The following is a 24,159-nucleotide window of genomic DNA, read 5'->3' as shown; positions in this document are numbered from 1 at the left end:
GTTGCACAAAACCCAAGAGAGCAAAAGAGCTGAGCTGGAGAGTCAAATGAAGGATAACAGGAAGCGGAGGAAGACTCTGTAAGAGACACTGTTTTTTTTCTTATTCAAGATTACATCTCAGCAACACCGTACTTAAGGGTTTGGATACCTTTTGTACAACACAAAACTCAATGTCAACAGATATACATTAAACTATCCGGTTTGAAGATAATGGTGGTAGAAGGCTTCTAAAATATTACTTGCCTTGCTGAGGTTGTAAGTTTTGAGACATGAGTAAAAAAATATTATGAAAGTAGTTTTTGTTTCATGAAACAAAAGTGATCTTAGCATGTAAAACGTATTTACGCTACTCTCCTGAAAACCTTGCTGTTTGATTTTGCCTTTTGTTTTCTTCGCAAAACTTTAAAACTAATGTTGCTAAAATTGTATAGTACATGTACATCATTCACAGTGCATAGGGATTTATGTAATGGGCAAAATTGTTATACAAAAGGTACCAAAACCCTTTAAAGATACAACTTTGTACTTGTTTTTGAGATCGTCATTCCTTTTATCGATTGTCCCTGAATGAGAATGCATTTATTAACTCAACCATTTCTGGGTTTATAATTTGTTTTTAACCTTTACACTGATGTGTTTTAACCACTGTACCCTGTGAAAACAAATATAGTATGCAAATCACTCGAGTGGGATTTGAACGCGCGACCTTTGCATTGCTAAAGCAGATGTCCTACAACTAGACCACCGAGCTAGCCCGATGGCTAGAGGCAGCTCAAATCCTGGGTTTAAAAAACTGACTGACCCATAACCCTATTAACAATAAATAATTGTAGTGCCAGTAGTAAAAATTCTTGTTGTTACTGTCCAAATTGCTTGTATTAGAAATGTAAAGTTATTGTGTAATGTTTATTTTCATCTGCAGCACGCAGCAGCGCTGGAGTGGGAGTGAAAAGATCACCTTTTGTCACAACAGTGGAGTCAGTGCTACTATACGGAGATGAGACCTAGACCCTAACCACCAGGATGGAGAAGTCTCTGGATGGTTGCTACACCAGGATGCAGCGTATGACCCTACACATCCCCTGGCAAGACCACATGAGAAACTCCAATCTGTATGCTGGCTGGCCAAAGGCTACAGAGAAGATCCGTGAACGCCGCCTCAAGCTTGCTCGGCACTGTGTCCGCCACTCAGAGCTTGCCCCTTGCCCAATCATCCTCTGAGAGCCCACCCAAGGCAAGGCTTCTCGTGGGAGAAGATGACTCTCCTACCTAGACACACTGAAATGAGACATCGGCTTGACCAGCGCTGAAGAACTACGCTCCTTCATGCTGGACCGGAACATCTGGAGAAAAATCACTGAGCAGGCTCGAGCCTCTAGATGGCGCTTGACTTGATTGATTGGGAGTATGATTCAAACTGCGAGCAGCTCATCAGGCCTCATCCAAAACACCTGTAATCATAGTCTATAGTGATGGTACCCAAGCCCATCAAGAGAGCCCCATAGTCTGCCGACCAGAACACCAATGGGAATCTTGAGGTTCAGGTGGTCACCAAGCAAAATCCTAAGGAGAGGTCAGATAAGACTGGTGAGGTCCACCATTTTGAAGTCCAGTCGCTCAGACGACGTCATTTTTGTCACAGTGATGAATTTGGTAATGCTTCACCAAAGTCAGTCGGTTCAGAGCCTCCATCGCCAACACGATCAACGGAGAAATCTCCAAGAAAAGATGCTGTCATCCCATCACCTTGGGGTTCACCACAGAAATCCCAAGGTGATGAGCTCTCTGCAGCGTTTCCTGGTCATCACACCAGAAGCATCAGCCATAAGAAAGTACCGGAAGAAGGCGTCAATCCCGAAGTTTTTTAAACAGGTTTTATTGTTTTGTTATCCTTGAGTTTTATACATATTAACTGCAACAATGACGCTACAGTTGTACCAGTTGCTTTTAAATGTATTAAACCACCTCAGATGTATAATTATTTAACTTGGCTTTTAAGACACTGGACACTATTGGTAATTGTCAAACACTAGTCTTCACAGTTGGTGTATCTCAACATATGCACAAAATAACAAACCTGAGAAAATTTGAGCTCACAAAGTTTTATACTATCACCCTCTCCCCATTACTCATAATCAACTGGTATGCAGTGCTAACCCCTAAATGAATTAGCACCGTGGACTTGTTAATGCCTTTATCAAATTATGTGACAGGATGCCATACACAAAGCAAACCCTTTCCATAAGGGCATGAATACAACAACAAATTAAAAAAATTATATGATGTTATATGGGATAGTAGGGTTTGTATAAAAAGCAAAACTTATAACAAGGAACAAAGTTAACTTACTGTTTTAAAGGCACTGTACACATTTGGTAATTACTCAAAATAGGCCTTTATTAGCATAAAACATTATTTGGTAACGAGCAACGGAAGACTGTTGATAGTATAAAACATTGTGAGAAACGACTTCCTATAAAGAGATAATTTCTCACTAAAATAATATATATAAAAATTGGCCAGAAGCACACTATTTTATACAACAAGGGTGATTTTTTCTTTCATCAGTTTCTTGCAACTTCAATGAACAGTTGAGTCCAAATTTCCACATTCTTGTTTCTTTATGCATATATGTTCGGATACACCGAGTAAGAATACTGGTCTTTGACAAAAACCAAACGTGTTCAGTCCTTATTGTTTTTTTTTTTAAATTAAGATGCGTACTGCCTGTGATAGTATTAACAAACCATGCAATGTACTTGTACAGTAGCATTAACATCAGTGCCCAATTTCATATAGCTACTTTTAGCAAGCACAAACCATAGAGTTATATATAAGAACTAGAGCGCGCACTGACCTATATACGCGCCCCGGTATGCGAGCAGGCGGCCATTTTTTAAGTTGACAACACAGCTATCTCACAGCGTGTGTTTGTGCGGCCATTTTGTAAGTTGAACAAACAGCATCGCGTGAGTGTGAGTGTAGTGCTCTGAAAACCTGTTGTTTCCAGTCCGCCGTTTTGAAAATACCAGGGTCTTTTTGAAACGCAGGTATTTTTACAGGTCAGGATCCAAAAGTACTTAAAGTCTGCTATATCCATTCGCCGTTTCTAAAACGCCCAGATAATTCGAACCCTGATGTTGTAGCGCCACCAACTGGCGGTGTATTCCTCGGCTGCTGAAACGGCGGAGATCCTGAAACTGGTCCGTGAACTGGACCACACAGCCGGTGTGTATTTTCATAATTGTAAGGGCCTACAATAAGTATTCTGGCAAGGGAAGATCTATTAAGGTATGTTATGGAAAACCAAAGCAAAATTATTTTGGTAGCGTACCTTACTTCAGTCATCAGTGTTCAAACAAGAGTACTTCTTTTATTGACTCGAAATTGCCCAACTTTAACTTGCATATTCCTTTGTAAAGTACATTACTTACCAATGCATAGTACACAGTACATGTGTACATCATAAGACATGTGCAATATTACCAGATACAGTACTTCTGCAGTATTATCTAACCTGCACCAATAAAATGCCTAAAAACTTTACAAATGGTCACTCAGGATTATGTTACACTTTAAAAAAGGTCGGAAAAGTTTCCGTATGGCGCCACCACTTTTTCATTCGAAATAAAATAATATAGTATCTAATTTACCTGATTGATATATCCCTTTTTGTAAAAATGAGTGAAAAGGTGGTGGCGCCACACGGAAAGTTATCCAAATGGTCAGATTTAGCGGAACTTGAGTGTAGTAGGCAACAAAATAGTTTGTTAATTTGGTTCACAGTTACTGACTGAGCATTTTGATTGACACCAGTATTAAAGGAACACGTTGCCTTGGATCGGACGAGTTGGTCAAAACAAAAGCGTTTGTAACCGTTTTTTATAAAATGCATATGGTTGGAAAGATGTTTTAAAAGTAGAATACAATGATCCACACAAGTTTGCCTCGAAATTGCGTGGTTTTCCTTCTACTATGCGAACTAACATGGTCGGCCATTTATGGGAGTCAAAATTTTGACCCCCATAAATGGCCGACGTGTTAGTCGACGAGGTAAAAGGAAAACCACGCAATTTCGAGGCATGTTTGTGTGGATCATTGTATTCTACTTTTACAACATCTTTCTACCCATTCGCATTTTATAAAAAACGGTTACAAACGCTTTTCAAAGACCAACTCGACCGATCCAAGGCAACGTGTTCCTTTAATGTTGCACTATGTCTATGAGTATGATTGAATGATGATGATGTTGTTTTGCAGAATTATTATGGGCACCTGAGTGGCTGAAAGGCAGTGGACACTGTTGGTAATTGTCAAAGACTAGTCCCCACAGTTAGTGTATCTCAACATATGCATAAAATAACAAACCTGTGAAAATTTGAGCTCAATTGGTCATTGAACTTGCGAGATAATGAAAAAAAAAAACACCCTTGTCACACGAAGTTGTGTGCGTTTAGATGGTTGATTTCGAGACCTCCAGTTCTAAATCTGAGGTCTCGAAATCAAATTCGTGGAAAATTACTTCTTGCTCGAAAACTATGGCACTTCAGAGGGAGCCGTTTCTCAAAATGTTTTTTACCATTAACCTCTCCCCATTACTCCGTACCAAGTAAGGTTTTGTGCTAATTATGTTTTTGAGTAACTACCAATAGTGTCCACTGCCTTTAAAGTCAAATTTGAAAAGTTGCAAAAGCCCATTCACCCAATTCCAGAACCTTGGGAACTAGCACTTAAGCATCACATACTAGTTGCGATACGTAACTCTCCTCCCGACGGCCGCCAGGCCATAGGGTTACGAGATTCTTTTGATCGGAAACAGTTGATCTGGTCCAACACATACAATTTCGACAGCTAGTCACCAGATTTGCCCCATCTTTACCACTTTCAAAAATCATGACACAAATTCTGAGGGTATGAACTTAATCCGCAATGTCTAATGCAGCCTTCCATAATACTCAAAACACCATTTAGAATATTTTTCGAAGAACAATGGACAAAAACTTACAGATCCTGGAGCGATTCCCAGGTTCATATTTTGAACCTGTCGCATCAAACGCATTATTTTGTTGATGGGCTAAATGGGCTAAACCATTCTGTAAAATGGTTCCTGACCATTGAAAGTAAAAGTTAAACTTTTTTCGTTGGAGCAGGTGATACTCTTTGAAATACCATTCACTCAAACAAATCTATTTTTTTATGTTTGGGGCCAAACATCTGACATAGCATCTTTTAGCCGCTCAAGTGCCCTTAAAGGCAGTCGGACACTGTTGGTAATTACTCAAAATAATGTTCAGCACAAATCTTTTCTTGGTGACGAGTAGTAGGGAGAGGTTGATGGTATAAAACATTGTGAGAAACGGCTCCCTCTGAAGTGCCATAGTTTTCGAGAAAGAAGTAATTTTCCATGAATTTGATTTCGATACCTCAGATTTAGAACTTGAGGTCTCAAAATCGACCATCTAACATGTCCTAACGCACACAACTTCGTGTGACAAGGGTGTTTTTTCTTTCATTATTATCTTGCAACTTTGATGACTGATTGAGCTCAAATTTTCACAGGTTAGTTATTTTATACATGTGTTGAGGTACACCAACTGTGGAGGCTAGTCTTTGATAATTACCAACAGTGTCCACTGCCTTTAAATCCTGTGAATTGAGTCAACCAATTATTTTATTGCATACTAATTCAGGTTCCAATAAATCTGACCATTTGTAAGTAGTTAAATACTTTGTTAGTGCAGTTTAGTTATTTTAGTGAGTTTTATTGTGTCCATATTATTTAGTGATTTATGGTTGTACATTTACTCTTTTTCGATGTGCTTTTTACATACATCTAGGCCTAAATCCCATGCCATATTCAAAATTCATCAAGAGGGACCAATACAATACATCAGGCCTGTATGCTATTGCTTCGTTTTTGAAAGGGCAATCGCACCAAGGCATTTTCTCTTGGAAAAGGGGAGGAAATTATAAATTTGTACTGGAGCATTTCAAGGGCACCAAGGCAATGACCAGGGGCCAGGGAGGCAATCGCCTTTGGTGCCACAGTGAAGTATCATACTTCTAGGCCTAAATCACATGCCATAGATTAGTCCAAATTCATCATGACAGACCAATACAATACTACATGTAAATAGCTTCATACATGTTTTACTGTTAGTTCATGTCAGCGCTATGACAGAATTAGTCTTTAAACAATCTAGTAATCTGCAAAAATAAATTAACTGATTTTTGTCTGTCTTTCTTCTTACATAATTTACAAGCTAGATCCCAGTGTAGCCGTTAACATCCCAATGTCAACACGCACACAAGTAAACTTTCAAGACGTTTTCCTAAGCCCAAGACAAAACAGGTGTCAAGGACATCCCTGTGTAGGAAGAAGCATTCTTAGCCCAGGTCCGGTGAGAAGGTGGCTCGAAGTAGGGAGACGTCTCACAGTCGGGATTGAGAATCGACGAAATTGGAGGAAAATACACCCTGCAGAAGAATGGATACAATGAGATTGCTGTTGTGGCTGAGTGTGAGGTAACTTTTACAAGATTCAAATCCATCAAAGTCAACAATCGAGCAAAGCAGAGGTTACTTTGTATTGGGATTAGTGTTGTGGGTCATTTAAACATGGTTTTATTAGGCTACTCTGATGTGGGGGGGGGTGTGTCTGGCAGGCCTAATGCAGCAGAAAACTTGTCTGGTGGTTGATACTTATTGTATGATGAATAGTGTTATTGGTCATTTCAACTTGGTTGGAGGTACTTTCTCAGATGGCAAACCCAAGGAGAGGGGATAGAGGGTGTCTGGCAGGCAAAAAAGAGCAGACAACTTGTCTGGCTGTTGATCTTTTCTTTGAAAATAGAGTTACTGGTCATATTCAACTTGGTTTCAAGTGGTTACTCCAATGTTGGGTGAGGGGGGGGGGGGTGTCTGCATTGTCTGGTGGCTGATACTATGTATTCGGTATATTTTTTTGGTAATTTCAACATGATTTCAGGTGGTTACTCTGACGGGGAGGGGGGGTTGTCTGGTGGGTCTAATGCAGCAAAACTTTTGTCTGGCGGCTCAAACATGTACGTTGTTTAGGAAATAGTGTTTTTGATCATTTCAACATTGTTTCATCGGGTGGTTCCTCCGATGTTGGGGGGGGGGGTGTATGGCAGCCTAAAGCGGCAGACAGTTTGTATGGCGGTTAATGCTTGTATGGAGAAAAGTGTTATTAGTAATTTCAACTTGGTTTTGACCAAGAGAGGGGAAGGGGGTGGTGTTCTAAGATGGTAAACCCAGGGAGGGGGGGGGGGTGGGTGTCTGGGCGCAAAATGCAGCAGACAATTTGTTTAGTGGCTGATACTTTTCATTGGCAATGCTGTTATCGTTCATTTGAACTTCGTTTCAGGTGGTACTTCGGGGGGTGGGGGTGCTTTCCATGGCAGGCCTAATGCAGCAAAGCAGAGTCTACTTTGTATTGGGATTAGAGTTTTGGGTCATTTAAACATAGCTTCATGGGGCTCCTCTGATGTGGGGAGGGGGGAGGTCTGGCTGGCCTAATGCAGCAGAAAACTTGTCTAGTGGTTGATGCTTGTATGAAGAATAGTGTTATTGGTCATTTTCAACTGCAGGTACTTTCTCAGATGGTAAACCCAGGGAGAGGGGATATAGGGTGTCTGGCAGGCAAAATGGGGCAGACAATTTGTCTGGCTGTTGATCTTTTCATTGGGAATAGTGTTACTGGTCATATTCAACTTGGTTTCAAGTGGTTACTCCAATGTTGGGTGAGGGGGGTGGGGGGTGTCTGCATTGTCATGATTGTCTGGTGGCTGATACTATGTATTTAGTATACTTTTTTTGGTAATTTCAACATGGTTTCAGGTGGTTACTCTGATGCATAACCCAGGGGGCGGGGAGGGTGTTGTCTGGTGGGCCTAAATGCAGCAAAACATTTGTCTGGCGGCTCACACGTTGTTTAGGAAATAGTGCTTTTAATCATTTCAGCACTGTTTCATCAGGTGGTTCCTCCGATGTGGGGGGGGGGGGGGTGTATTGCAGCCTGTCTGGTTGTTGATACTTGTTTAAAGAATAGTGTTATTGGTAATTTTCAACTTGGTTGCAATTACTTTCTCAGATAGTAAACCCAGGGAGAGGGGATAGAGGGTGACTGGCGGGCAAAATGCAGCAGACAATTTGTACGGATGTTGATCTTTTTATTGGGAATATTGTTACTGGTCATTTCATTTTGGTTTCAGGTGGTTCCTCCAATGTGCAATGTGGTCATTTCAACATGGTTTCAGGTGGTTACTCTGATGGTTAACCCATGGCACGGGGGGGGGGGGGGGGGGGGGGGGGGGGGTTGTCTGGCGGGCCTAATGCAGCAAAACATTTGTTTGGCGGCTCATACGTCGTATAGGAAATATTGATTTTGGTCATTTCAACATGGTTTGAGGTGGTTCCTCTGATTTTTTTTTTGGGGGGGGGCGTGTCTGGCGGTTGATACTTAAACGAAGAATATCGTTACTGTTCATTTCGACTTGGTTTTAGGTGGTACCTACAATGTTTGATTCAGCTCATTATATTGCGTCTTTGTTGGGTGTCCATGGCAAACATCCATATCTGACTATGTCAGGTTATCCAGTAAATGTTCTTGTAGTCAAATATTGGTACCTTGTTCGTTTAACCAAAGTGCTCTGGGCTCTGGATGAGACAAGACCAACACAACTTGAAAAAGAGTCAAGGAACGGAACTGTTATGTAGGTTTTTAACAAACACAGATAGAGATGATGAATATTTAACAGCATCATTTAAAGACAGTGGAAACTATTGGTAGTTGTCAAAGACCAGTCTTCTGTATCTCAACATCTATTATGCATAAAATAACAAACCTGTGAAAATTTGAGCTCAATTTGTCGTCGAAGTTGCAAGATATGAATGAAATAAAAAACACCCTTGTCACACGAAGTTGTGTGCTTTCAGATGCTTGATTTCGAGACCTCAAATTATAAATCTGAGGTCTTGAAATCAAATTCGTGGAAATTACTTCTTTCTCGTAAACTACGTCACTTCAAAGGGAGCTGTTTCTCACAATGTTTTATATTATATAACACCCAAGCAGATTCTTGCCATTTGATTGCAGGATTGTCCGTCACGTGTTAGCAAATAATCTGAGGTCTTGAAATCAGATTCATGGAAAACTACTTTTTACTCGAAAACTATGTCACTTCAGAGGGAGCTGTTTCTCACAATGTTTTCACAATGTTCTTTATTATCGAACTCTCCCCATTACTCGTCACCAAGTAAGGTGTTATGCTAATAACTTTTTTGAGTCATTACCAATAGTGAGCATATGAACTTCTCTTTACAAGGATTTCACTTACTTATTTTTCTGCTCTCATATTTTTCTTGTTAAGTACCAACACCCACTACATTGATAGGTGCCCAGTCCTGCTGTGATTTATTTCGTTATTCATTTTTATTTCAACATGTCTTGTAATGTTTTGTATTCAGGGGGTGTTGCTAATTTATCATCCGTCTTCTTATCTGTATCTCCAGGTCCTTGCCTTTTTTATTAAACTGTGCTTGGAAAGACTGGTACCAGGGAAGACTGCCCAATACGCTTGCCAGAGTTTTTAAAGAAGGTATTGTTTTCAAACGAATCCATACAATTCATATAATTCATTCGGATTACAACAATAGCTGATGGTACTGTACTTGTTTGTAGATTACAACAATAGCTGATGGTACTGTACTTGTTTGTAACAATAGAGACAAACAAAATAAATACAGACAAAATAACAGTTTGTGAAGATTGGTATAAAAACCTTGTTGGTCTTTGACATTGTAAGGTTGATTTTTGGGGGTTATAATTGTGCAGTATTTCTATCTTACGTTACATTTTGGTTTATCTTATTTCATTTTTTTTCTCATGTTGTTGTGTTTGTGTTTTTTCGGCATGTTCTTACTGTATTTTTAACCAAATAACTTTAATCAGTCAATCAATCAATCAATCAATCAGTCAATTACTCAACTAATGCTAGTTGTTTATTATACAGAGTGCGATCCACTGTATAACCAGCCGTTGATTTCACCAAACTCTTCCTAACTTAGGATATAATCTAATGGCTTAGGACGAGTTAAGTTCCGTAACCATACTAGTTAAGACACATTGAACCCTTCCTTAAGTTGGGATGAGTAACTTGTCCTTACTCTAGATCGGGATTAATCCTAGACTTGTGGACAAGTCGTTAAATTGGCCCCACGCGCTGAGATAGTGCTCGCATGAGAGCACTCTCGCGTGTACTGATGGTTTCCGATTATGACTCTGAGGAGTCATAATCGAGAGAGAGCACTGTCTCAGCCCGAGGGGCAGATTTAACGACTTGTCCACAAGTCTAGATTCATCCTAGACTTGTGGACAAGTCGTTAAATCGACCCCACGCGCTGAGGAGTCCAAATCGGGGAGCCATCAGTTCACGCGAGAGCACTGATCTCGTGAGAGCACTATCTCAGCCCGAGGGGCAGATTTAACGACTTGTCCACAAGATTAATCCTAGACTTGTGGACAAGTCGGTAAATCGGCCCCACGCGCTAAGGAGTCGAAATCGGGGAGCCATCAGTTCGCGCAAGAGCATTGATCTCGTGAGAGTGCTATCTCAGCCCGAGGGGCCGATTTAACGACTTGTCCACAAGAATAATCCTAGACTTGTCCACAAGTCTAGATTATTCCTAGCTTCTTTTTTTTTATTGCCAGCGTTTGCAGCAAACTTCGGGTCAGGAAAGTGTGGACTTGGGGAAATTGACATGGCAAGGCTCCCCACTATATCTCTGAATTGCTTCAAGTTTACACTTTGTCATGGAGTCTTTGATCATGTTCCATGCTTCTCCTCATTGAACCCCAGTCTCAACACTCATGGAGTGACAGGTCTTTTTCTTCAGCTTTGCCATGCATCTGGAACATCATCATCATCATCATCATCGTCGTCGTCATCATTCTCTTAATACATTATGGGGACGTTAAGCTGCCAAACCAATGGGTTCTAATGCTCTTCGCCACAGCTGCCACGCAGATACTCAAAGTCCGCAAGGTAGGCAGGGGCGGGATCCTCCCCGTGCTTCGACATTCAGCTTAATGGTCACATGGGAAGGTGTATCCTCTGGGATGTCATCAATGATGGTGGTCTCCGAGATTGTTGCATTAGTGATGAAGTAGACACTTTAGGCTGAAGGCTTGGAGCCTTCCTGTGTCGTCTGCCCGGAGTGTCCATGTTTCTGAGCCAAAGAGTAGGACGAGGAGGACACGGGTAGTAAATACCTTCAGCTTGGTTGTGAGCTTCAGGCGTTTGTTTCTCCAGACACAATCTCATTGGCCAAAGGTGGATGAGGCAAGTCCAAGACGTCGGAGAATGTCGGGGGAGGATGAGCCGGAGGAATGGATGTCACAGTCGAGATACCTGAACTTCTGTGTAATTTGGACAGAGTTACCCTCAACGTTGACTGAAGTAGGTGTTTGGCGGAGGTTGGTACAGTTCTGGATCTTGGTTTTTGCCCATGATGTGTGCATCCCCATCATCTCAGCTTCTTCCTCGAATCTTTGGAGTGAGGAACAGTGCAGCGTCGTACTGGCACTCTCTACCACTTAATCTTGGATCTTTTCTTTGTACCACAAAATTTAAATCTAATCAAAACTTATCTTATGCCACAGGTTTTCAATTAGGACTAATTTTGTTGTGTCTGTTTTCTTTAATTTTGTTTTTGGTTTTTACTACGCCTTGAACACCCAGCATGGTGGATATGTGCACATTACAAGGCTTTAGTTTTATCATTACTTTTAGTTAATACCAGGCAGGCCAACCAAGGGTATTTTTTAATTTGGAAAAGAAAAAGAGCTAACACCAAAACAAACCCAGTCAATTAATTATTATATTTCTATCGGATTTCTTTATTTTTCTTAGATAGCCAGCACCACATACTTCTTCGCAAGAGAGTACTCTTTCCAGCCAATCAAATGGATCACTACAAGAAATCTCGCTTGGCCAATCAAAGCAAGCCTCTTATAAAATGAATGAAACAACGGCTCAGATTGGTCAGACACCTAGACGAATCAGGAGGTATGATATTCAACCCTGAACTATTAGTAATAAAAAATGGTATAATAATAATAATAACAAGTTCTTATATAGGGCATTTCACAATAAACCGTATCAATGCGCTTTACATTAGTCCCCTGGTCATTGAGCCAATAAACATCCCTTTAATCTTTCTCAGCTCCCATTAGGGAGTATACAGCCCCGAGCTGCTGTGCACTCCAAAAGCTTTTCATTCACAATATCAACCTCTACCCTGGCAGGTACCCATTTATACCCCTGGGTGAAGAGAAGCAATTATAGTAAAGTATCTTGCTCAAGGACACAAGTGTCACGACCGGGATTTGAACCCACACTCCGGTGAATTCAGGCAGAACTTGAATTCGATGCTCTTAACCACTCGGCAGCGACACTCTATGATAAACAAGTTTTATTTATCATTTCGAAAATTGGTGTGACTTCGAAGTAAAAGTAGTGACATTTTGTGAAGTTATAACACTTTCAAGTAATGTGTTTTAATGGTTTTCAAATTCGAAAACAATCTGTTTATTATGTCTATAACACTCATGTATGCAACTATGGTGAAATTGGCGTTTCATGCATTTGTCACTTATTATTATGTCCTGAGTAGCTCGGACATTATTTTATTAAAAAAGCACTGGACACTTTTGGTAATTGCTCAAAATAATTGTTAGCATACAAACTTTTTTGGCAACAAGCATTGGAGAGCTGTTGGGGAGCATTGTGATAAACAGCTCCCTCTGAAGTAATGTGGTTTTTTAGAAAGAAGTAATTCTCACTGAAATAATTGAATTTGATTTCATGACCTCAGAACTGATTTTGAGGTCTCAAATTCAGGCATCTGAAATCACACAACTTCGTGTGACAAGAGGTTTTTTCTCCCATTATTATCTCACAACTTCATAGTATGAACAGTTGAGTTCAAGATGTTGAGATACACGTAGTGAGAAGACTGGTCTTTGACAGTTACCAAAATGTGTTCAGTGTCTTTTTTTTGACAAGGTTAGATTGAAAATTGCAACCAAACTTTCTACTCAGTCCTGCTAGGGTCATTTTTTATTTGAAGAAATTAATCAATGTATTTAATTCAACTTTTTTCTGTTTTATTAAAGGCACTGGACACTAACGGCAATTACCTAAAATAATTGTTAGCAATGGAGAGCTGTTTATGGTATAAAACATTGTGAGAAACGGATCTCTCTGAAGTAACGTAGTTTTTTAGAAAGATGTAATTTCTCGCAAAAACATTTGCATTGAATTCAAGACCTCAGCTGAGTTATCAGCTGATGTCTTGAAACTTTTGCGACAAGGGTGTTTTTTTCTTTCATTATAATCTTGCAAGCTCGATGACCAGTTGATTTCAAATCTTGACAGGTTTGTTATTTAAAGCATATTTTGAGATACACCAATGAGAAAACTGGTCTTTGACAATAACCAAATGTGTCCAGTGCCTTTGAACATTTCAAATGTAGAGGCTAGTTTAATAATGTTTGATGCAACTTGTCCTCCGTCTTTATGCATTGAAATGTATGTAATAAGATTGTATTTCTGGCTTGATCTGCTGAGTGTCTTGCCATTTACAAGATGCCAAATGCCAAGTCTCCGTTTTAACTCTGTAAATAAAGTAAGTTTTTAACCAGTTTAAAAAACGGGTTTAAATGTTACTTTTAATCTTTGGGCCACAACCCCTCTTGGGTTATAAACTTAGGCATGTTCTTATAAGTCTTAGATAAAAAAACTTTTATTCAAAGGCCACTTTCACTATTATACTATCACCCTGATATTGTTTCACACTCAAATAACCATTTTCTCCTGCGTATAGGATGCCGTGTATCTGAGCTTTAAGGTAGACACCAAATCACATTAAATCTATCTGTGTGGCTTATTTGGTATCTTAGAAGTGAGAATCATGAATTTAATTTTAACAAACAATTGATATGGTGGTAGGCTTTTAATGTATATTGTTGAACCGCCACATTTATTTGGTTGATTTTTCCTTACATGCCAAGTGCCTTGTATCTTGTATGCAGGAAAGGACTGAAAACAAATCACTGAAATCATTCTGATCGGTAAATTTTACTGTCCAAGTTCTTGGTCTACGTTCTGTTTAACTGGGGTCCCTTGCTTAATTTTAGCATGGTTGTAAACTGTAGCAATGTTTAACAAAATTTCGCAAGAACACTTGGGCAGTAGAAACAAATTGTTGTCCTTTCACATGACTACATCTTTGTAAAATTTAACAACCATGCTACAATTTAGCAATGGACCCTTGCTAAAAGTGCTCTCGTGTGAATTAAGCTTTAAGTGTGATCTGTAAACTCGAATAATACTTCTTGTTTTACGAGTCGATATGGTGCTACCTAGGTGTCTGTAATTTTGGACATTCTCGTTTCTTGTTTCGTTTTTGTTTTAGTTAAAGGCAGTGGACACTAATGGTAATTTCTAAAGACTTCTCTTCACAGTTGGTGTATCTCAACATTATATGCATTAATTAACAAAGCTGTGAAAATTTGAGCTCAATCGGTCGCCGAAGTTGCGAGATAATAATGAAAAAGAAAACACCCTTGTCACAGGAAGTTGTGTGCTATCAGATGCTTGATTTCGAGACCTCAAATTCTAAATCTGAGGTCTCGAAATCAAATTCATGGAAAATTACTTCTATTCCGAAAACTGCATTACTTCAGAGGGAGCCGTTTCTCACAATGTTTAATACTATCAACCTGTTCCCATTATTTGTCACCAAGTAAGCTTTTATGCTAATAATTATTTTGAGTAATTACCAAAAGTGTCCACTGCCTTTAAGCAACCAAAAAGTTATCTTAATATTTTTTTTTTCACAAATAAAAATAAACAAATAAATAAATAAACAATAGGAGAGAAGAGAGAAAAAACTAAGCTAAATAAATTTGGAAATAATTTAACAACAAAGAAGATTGGATACAAAGCAAAATATTGTAGGAGAGGGTTTTGATTTCATTCTTTGTCAAAGACCACTTACTATAAAAGCATTCAGTCTTTCTGAATAATTTCCAGGGTCTCCATAATTTGTCTTGAAAGATTGAGAGATTGGGTCAATTCTAAATCGGTATAAACGTATTGCTCGCCTAAGAAAATCAATTACATTTTAAACAAATCTTGTTAAAAAGCTCACGACACTACTGGCAATTATTCAAAATAATTGTAAAAAAAATAACAACTTACTTTACCAAAAAGTTATCTTAATAGTTTTTTTTGCAAAACAACACTGAATACAAAAAAACAATAAAAAAAAATAAAAATAAATAAACAATAATAATAATAATAATAATAGCTAATTCTTATATAGCACATTTCATAACTGAAAGAAATACCAATGCGCTTAACAAAAAACAAAAGGCAAACAATAAAGCAACCAATAACAAAAAATACGCTAACAAAATGCAAACGAAAGGATTAAACTGAACAGAAGGCAATAGAAAACAAATGGGATTTGAGCAGAGTTTTGAATTGTTCCATGCTCTGTGGAGAGCGGATGTAGCCAGGAAGAGAGTTCCAAAGTTGGGGGGCGGCACTAGAGAAAGTCCTTGAACCGAAGGATTTAGTTCGAACGGGTGGTATGGTGAGAAGATGTTGTGATGATGAACGGAGTGGACGGGCTGGTACATAAGGGATGATGAGGTCAGACAGGTAGCTAGGGCATGTTCTATGGATTGCTTTAAACGTAGTGATGAGGAGCTTGTATTGAATTCTAAAAGAGATGGGAAGCCAGTGTAATTCTTTCAGAACCGGAGTGATGTGTTTGCGCTTAGTAGAACGTGAGACCAGACGGGCAGCGGAATTCTGGATACGTTGAAGTTTAGCTATGTCTTTTTGGGGAATGTCAAACAAGAGAGAGCTGCAGTTATCCAGAAGGGAGCTTACAAATGAGTGGACCAGAATCTCTGTAGTTTGCTTATCGAGAAGATGGCGCACTTTGCCGATTCTATAAAGTGCGAACGAGGCTTTGCGACATACTATGTTCAGATGCTGGCGTAGAGATAGATGGCTGTCTAGTGTCACCCCAAGATCCCTCACTGCACCATTACATGAGACCCGGGTCTCACCAATGTGTACAGGAGGTAATTCTTGAGATCTCTTCTTCTGTGAAGTAACATGGAGAATTTCCGTCAATATGAGAGAAGAGAGACAGAAAGAAAATAAGCTAAATAAATTTGGAACTAATTTAACAACAACGACCACTTGGATACAAAGTAAAATATTGTAGGAGAGGGTTTGATTTGATTCCTTATCAAAGACCACTTACTATAAAAGCATTTAGTCTGATTAATTTCCAGTCTCTCCATAATTTGTCTTGAAAGATTGAGAGATTGGGTCAATTCTAAATCAGTATAAATGTATTGCTCGCCTAAGAAAATCAATTACTTTTTAAACAAATCTTGGTTAAAAGCTCACGGCACTACTGGCATTTATTCAAAATAATTGTAAACAAAAATAACAACTTACTTGGTAACGAGCAATGAAGTTGTCTTGAATTCAAGCATCTGAAAGCACACAACTTGTGCGACAAGGGTGTTGTTTCCTCCATTATTCTCTCGCAACATTGACGACAAAGAGTTCGAATTTTCACTGGTTTGTTACATGTATGTTATGCGTATGTTGATAAACACCTACCAAACGTGTCAAGCGCCTTTAAACAAATTGTAACCAAACATGATATTATATTCAGAAGATCAATATTAAGTTTTAATAAAAAGCTTGTTCTTACTTACTTTTTTCCAAAATTGAAAAACTTATGGCTAGTTGACACAATAAGTGCACCATATCCTCAATATTATGGTTAAAAATGGTTCAATCTGGATAAAAACATCATTAACCATGAACCTATGAAGAAATAAAATATGAAACCATCTCCAACTGACATCCTTTCGGAATTACGCTTTCCACTTATTCCAAATTTTGAAAGGACCTCGAACTTTGTCCATTAATCTGTTGTTAAGAGATTTAACCAGGAATGAAGACTGATTGGGAAAATTATTATCTAGCAATGCTTCAATATTCAAGGCACTGGACACCTTTGGTCAAAGACCAGGGCCCTACTTCATGGCTCTGCTTACCGCAGAATTCTGCCCTGATGATCACGATTCCCCGCTATTGCAAGCGCCGAGTTTTTGCGTTAGCCTTGTATGCGTAGAATGTCTAGTAACGCGGAGTACACACGCACATAAGCCAAAATTCGTCGATAACCTGTGAAATACGCTTGAGGTTAGAGTTCATTGTTCCCTGCTTCCGTAAGCGCCGATTCTGTGCACGGTACAAGCAACGGGCTGAATTTTTGCCCAGTCTTCTCACTAGGTGTATTTCAAGAAATGCATGAAGTAATAAACTTGTGAAAATTTGGACTCAATATTTGTCGTCGAAGTTGCAAGAGATTGTGTTGACAGATGCTTGAATTAGAGATCTCATCTGAGGTCTCGAATATAAAAAAACTACGCTACTTCATTCAGAGGGAGCCTTTTCTCACAATACTTTGTACTGTCAACAGCCCTTCGTTGTTTGTTTTATACAAAGCTAGTTTGTTTGCTTACAATTATTATTTGAGTAACTACCAAAGTGTCCATCAGTGCCTTTAAGCGATGGGTTTAAGTGTTTATTCCAAGAAGTAGGGCCCTAGGTATTGCGTTTGCTTTAAAATGGAAATCACACAGTGAGCGCAAAATCTGCCGTTAAAGGCAGTGGACACTATTGGTAATTGTCAAAGAATAGCCTTCACAGTTGGTGTATCTCAACATATGCATACAATAACAAAAACTGTGAAAATTTGAGCTCAATCGGTCATTGGAGTTGCGAGATAATGAAAGAAAAATAACCCTAGTCAGATTAAGTTGTGTGCGTTTAGATGGTTGATTTCGAGACCTCAAGTTCTAAATCTTAGGTCTCGAAATCAAATTCGTGGAAAATTACTTCCTTCTCGAAAACTATGGCACTTCAGAGGGAGCCGTTTCTCACAATGTTTTATACAATCAACCTCTCCCCATTACTCGTCACAAAAATAGGTTTTATGCCAACAATTATTTTGAGCATGGAGGTAGGATAAGAAATTTTGAGTAATTACCAATAGTGTCCACTGCCTTAAAGCAGCTACATACTGGGACCAATTTCGTAGGCATGCAGGAATACAAAAAAACGTAAGCACATAAACGTATTGCTTAGCAGAAACAGATTGTTAGCAAAAGAAGTTTGCATATTGTGGCTATCGTGGTATTTATGAGATTGGGTCCAGATCGGATCTCAGGTTCCAGATCCACCAAAGTAAGGTGCGCGACATGAGGATTTTTACAGTTACACACAGATGTGTTTAACAACCTTGTAAACTAAGTACTTGTAAAATCACAGGCATATTACTCGGGTGAGATTGGAACCCACGACCCTTGAAATTCTAGAGCAGTGTCATACCAACTAAACCACATAGATTGCCCGGTGGCTACACTAGAGGCAGTTCGGATATTATGTTTTAGCAGCGGGTACTGCGAACGATTTATTAATGTTAAATTTGCATCGGGGATAAAGAATATTCATTTTGTTTTTTACCCACACACACCGACGTGTGTTAGCACTGTACATATGCCTACTCAGTACTCGGTACTCATATTTATTAAACCATCCTTCCACCATGGTTAATCTTAAAACGAAATGGTGCATTGCCAACTGCTCATGAAAGCTGTGGGACATCTTAAAGTTTGTCCCGTTGTTATACAGAGAATCTTGCATCATCCATTGATTCCAATAACAAGTCAAGGAAATAGTTGACATTCCTAGTTCAATGAAGCACAACCCTGTATAGAAGTGGCGCTAGAAAATTTAGGTCAGGCCGCTATACGCCATAGGATACATGTCAATACCTTACATTATAGTAAATCAGTACTATCGAGAAACGATGTTTAAAAAAAGTGGAGCCGACTGGGGTTTACACTGACTTGCCATTCGAAACAGCATTATTTTGACTGAAAGCTCCAGTCGATCACAAACGCAACATCAAACGAGGCTGATGTAAGATTCAAAGAGCTTTGAGCGGGGAGAGGCACAACAGCTAACAATAGCGAGAAAATAGCACCGTTTTCATTTCTGCGGACAGTTGGAAATTCGGTTGGGAAAACTGATACAAGCAAATCTGGTCGGATAACCATCATCCAACGTCTCGAGAGATGGGAGAAAAACCAGCATTTCCTCAGAGGACAGACAGAGAGTTTTAGTATCAGAGGAGGCATCCAAGAAAGAATTGGAGCTAAGAAGACCGTAGATGCCAAGATGGCTACAGGACACTTTCTGCAAACTGTCATCTTTTACGAGGTATGAAACTGATGTGTCGGTGTAATTGTTATGTCGCCCGATACAGAACCCTATTTGATGCCTATACGCAAAGCAAATGCGAATAAAAGTTGAGTTTTGTTCGGTGGGAGGACTTAGCGTTGGCTGCAAGAATGCAACAGCGCGGTAATAGTTGCCATACCTATAGACCTGGCGGCCATATACTTTCGTATTATTAAATATAGTGTACGGATTTACAGTACAAAGAGTCCTATACAGATCTACCATTCCTAGTTCATCGAAGCATTACCAGGTGTTTTTTTAAAGCAAAGGAGGCGCTAGAAGATTACAGTTCAGCCCGTTATACGCCAAATAGTCTAGTCTTTAAAGGCCCCCTAAAAATGACTTGACCTGTAGACGAAATTGCAACACCACATCGAAAAAGTAGAAAAAAGCAAGCAGGTAAAATATGCATTGTTTGTGAAATTTCAAGTTGCCATTTTGCCTCTAGGTACATTAATGTATGTATGTATCCCCGGTAGTAGTCAAAGTTATATCATTTTCACTTCAAATTTTGAAATCAATTTTGAAACAACCCAAAACAATGTATCACGTAGAAAAAAAGGAACCACGAAAAATAGTCATAACTGCATGAATTCAAAATTGTCTGTTTTCGCCTGTTTTCCACTATGTGTATGTGTGTACACGCCCTGATAGTTCCACAATAATTGATATCTTGTCATATGTCTCTTGAAACAAGGTAACCCTCCCGAATAATGTATCAACCATATTCGAGGTATCACAAATGCAAATACATTTTAATTGAATTTGTACATTTAGAGTTACGCGCGTATTATGCACTAACAAGTAATGCAATAATGACTGCGTCTTTAAATTATGTTTGACGTCTTGGACTTAGCACCCTAGGTTGAAAATGTTAAAGGAACACGTTGCCTTGGATCGGTCGAGTTGGTCTTTGAAAAGCGTCCTGTAACCGCTTGTTATGGTTAGAAAGATGTTGTAAAAGTAGAATACAATGATCTACACAAATATGCCTCAAAATTGAGTGGTTTTCGTTTTACCTCGTCGATAAACACGGTCGGCCATTTATGGGAGTCAAAACTTTGACTCCCATAAATAGTCGACCGAGTTAGTTCACGACGTAAAATGAAAACCGTGCAATTTTGAGTGATACTTGTGTGGATCATTATATTCTACTTTTAAAACATCTTTCTAACCATATGCAAACGGTTTCAAACGCTGTTCATAGACCAACTCGTCCGATCTAAGGCAACGTGTTCCTTTAATGAGGTTCCAAACTTTACAAGTTTTTTATCCCTAGCCCTGTCATGGGGGTTCCAGTATAATTTAATTAAATTTGTTTAATTAAGATTACGTGCGTAACAAGCCCCTACAAATGCTTGCAATAATGAGTGCACCTTTTTAAGGCCTGACCATACAAGGTCAGTAGATGTTGGGGAGGTTGACAGCCTTACCTAGTGGTGCCCAGTCTAAGGTGTCCAGCATAATTTAAAGCGCAAGTGACATAATTATTTCAATACCTTTTAGTGCATTGTAATACGTGACGTAATACTTATTAAACTAAGTTCAGTCCCAAAAAATACTTAAACCCCCATAACCATGCTAGAGATAATACTTTTGCAACCCCTCTCTAATATCTTCCGTTCCAGTGGTGACCGGTCCAAGGCGACAGACATAAATTAAAGCAGTCTCGCATTTCTTGTTAGGCATTAAACGCAAGTAACTTAAATTAAACAAATTTAGTTTCACTTTATTGTCACCTTAGATGCTTTATTTGGTAGGGTTAGTTTCAAGAGACAGTTGCATGCAAATTCAGTGTGACAGTGATATCAATAGACCGATCCAGAAGGCACCGTAAAGGCACCATAAACTAGTGGAAATAACAAGCGAAAACGGCAATTTGAACTTGTGCAAGTTTCCAATATTTCTAAACTTGTATCCATTTTCTATGCTTTGTATTTTTAAGTTTCAAGAAACGTTTGCATTAAAATTTGAGGTGAAAGTTTTCTTAATTGTACTACTATCTGGGCCTAAGAATGTTCAAATAGAATTGAAAATATTGGCCAAAAGTAGGCGTCCTTTTTTGGCTTGCATCGCTTAGATCCAAGCCACAGACACAAAACAAAAACACTAAACTGTAGCCAATGATTTACGCTTTCCGTTGGTGTATAGTATGTGCAAATCAAATAATGTATTGGATATTATATGGGCCTCCGTGTAGTGTCATTATTTGGAGAAAAACTTACTTTTTTAGCCTTTTTCTCCCTTAGGGTGAGGGGTAGCTTTTTCGCCGCCCGTGTTGCGCAGATTTATGCGTCAGACACGAAACAATTATAAACGTGTAGCCCTTGAATAGGGCTTTCCTCTGGTGTATAGTATGTGTGGATCAAAAAATGTCTTCGGGTTCAAAATAACCTTTGTACTTTGAATTTCTCTCCAGAACGGCTAATATTGACGTCCGGAAAACACTCTTCGTGCAAACCATTCGGAGTAGGCTTGCTCAAACACTTTTTGAGCACCACGGAGTTGATGTAGGGTCTCATCAAGTTGATTATCGAATGTGGTATTATTCAGGCCACACACAGGTACCCTGATTATTTCTCTAGCCTACCAAGTTCAGGAATAATGGTCAAGTTCACAGACTCTGAGCGAACTTGTATGCCAACCATTTTCGGCACCCCGTTGCCTGGCGTTTTCAAACTTGACCAAAATGGCCGAAAATGGCTCCCTGCTTTGTCGGCTTGCATCGCTTAGATCCAAGCCACAGACACAAACCAAAAACATGAAACTGTAGCCCATAATTAGCGCTTTCCGTTGGTGTATAGTATGTGCGAATCCAAAAATGTCTTGGATATGATATGGGCCTCCGTGTAGTGTCATTACTTGGAGAAAAACTTACTTTTTTAGCCTTTTTCTCCCTTAGGGTGAGGGGTAGCTTTTTCGCCGCCCTTGTTGCGCAGATTTATGCGTCAGACACGAAACAATTATAAACGTGTAGCCCTTAAATGGGGCTTTCCTCTGGTGTATATTTTGTGTGGATCAACAAATTTCTTTGGGTTCAAAATAACCTTTGTACTTTGAATTTCTCTCCAGAATGGCTAATATTGACGTCCGGAAAACACTCTTCGTGCCAACCATTCGGAGTAGGCTTGCTTAAACGTTTTTTAGAGCACCACGGAGTTGATGGAGGGTCTCCGCAAGTTGATTATCGGATGCGGTATTATTCAAGGCACACACAGGTACCCTGATTATTTCTCTAGCCTACCAAGTTCAGGAATAATGGTCAAGTTCATAGACTCTGAGCGAACTTGTATGCCAACCATTTTCGGCACCCCGTTGCCTGGCGTTTTCAAACTTGACCAAAATGGCCGAAAATGGCTCCCTGCTTTGTCGGCTTGCATCGCTCAGATCCAAGCCACAGACACAAACCAAAAACATGAAACTGTAGCCCATGATTAGCGCTTTCCGTTGGTGTATAGTATGTGCGAATCCAAAAATGTCTTGGATATGATATGGGCCTCCGTGTAGTGTCAGTATTTGGAGAAAAACTTACTTTTTTAGCCTTTTTCTCCCTTAGGGTGAGGGGTAGCTTTTTCGCCGCCCTTGTTGCGCAGATTTATGCGTCAGACACGAAACAATTATAAACGTGTAGCCCTTGAATAGGGCTTTCCTCTGGTGTATATTATATGTGGATCAACAATATTTTTCGGGTTCAAAATAACCTTTGTACTTTGAACTTCTCTCCAGAATGGCTCATTTTGACGTCCGGAAAACACTCTTCGTGCCAACCATTCGGAGTAGGCTTGCTCAAACGTTTTTTTGAGCACCACGGAGTTGATGGAGGGTCTCCGCAAGTTGATCATCGGATGCGGTATTATTCAAGGCACACACAGGTACCCTGATTATTTCTCTAGCCTACCAAGTTCAGGAATAATGGTCAAGTTCACAGACTCTGAGCGAACTTGTATGCCAACCATTTTCGGCACCCCGTTGCCTGACATTTTCAAACTTGCCCAAAATGGCCGAAAATGGCTCCCTCTTTTGTCGGCTTGCATCGCTTAGATCCAAGCCACAGACACAAAACAAAAACATGAAACTGTAACCCATGATTTACGCTTTCCGTTGGTGTATCGTATGTGCGAATCCAATAATGTATTGGATATGATATGGGCCTCCGTGTAGTGTCATTATTTGGAGAAAAACTTACTTTTTTAGCCTTTTTCTCCCTTAGGGTGAGGGGTAGCTTTTTCGCCGCCCTTGTTGCGCAGATTTATGCGTCAGACACGAAACAATTATAAACGTGTAGCCCTTGAATGGGGCTTTCCTCTGGTGTATAGTATGTGTGGATCAAAAAATGTCTTTGGGTTCAAAATAACCTTTGTACTTTGAATTTCTCTCCAGAATGGCTAATATTGACGTCCGGAAAACACTCTTCGTGCCAAGCATTCGGAGTAGGCTTGCTTAAACGTTTTTTAGAGCACCACGGGGTTAATGGAGGGTCTCCGCAAGTTGATTATCGGATGCGGTATTATTCAAGCCAAACACAGGTACCCTGATTATTTCTCTAGCCTACCAAGTTCAGGAATAATGGCCAAGTTCATAGACTCTGAGCGAACTTGTATGCCAACCATTTTCGGCACCCCGATTCCTGGCATTTTCACACACGCCAAAATGGCCGAAAATAGCTCCCTCCTTTGTCGGCTTGCATCGCTAATACCAAAACCAGATACACAAAACAAAAACATGA

The 24,159-nt window shown here is 39.6% G+C and overlaps 1 long non-coding RNA gene across 3 annotated transcripts; it reads left to right on the top strand.

Moving 5' to 3' along the window:
• Positions 1 to 14,435, top strand: LOC139951565 (uncharacterized). Of its 3 annotated transcripts, XR_011787802.1 has the most exons (6): positions 1 to 78; positions 923 to 1,872; positions 3,123 to 3,291; positions 6,268 to 6,525; positions 9,535 to 9,620; positions 11,934 to 14,435. It is a non-coding gene; the product is annotated as an uncharacterized lncRNA (long non-coding RNA). The 3 variants fall into 3 exon arrangements; XR_011787801.1 differs by having other exon boundaries at positions 923 to 3,228; XR_011787800.1 differs by having other exon boundaries at positions 923 to 3,291.
• Positions 14,436 to 24,159: the final 9,724 nt, after the last annotated feature.

Source organism: Asterias amurensis, chromosome 19, assembly GCF_032118995.1.
Source record: "Asterias amurensis chromosome 19, ASM3211899v1".
In the NCBI taxonomy this organism is placed as follows: domain Eukaryota; kingdom Metazoa; phylum Echinodermata; class Asteroidea; order Forcipulatida; family Asteriidae; genus Asterias; species Asterias amurensis.
The sequence above is the reverse complement of the archived record's forward strand: the minus strand, read 5'-3'. Positions and strand labels throughout refer to the sequence as shown.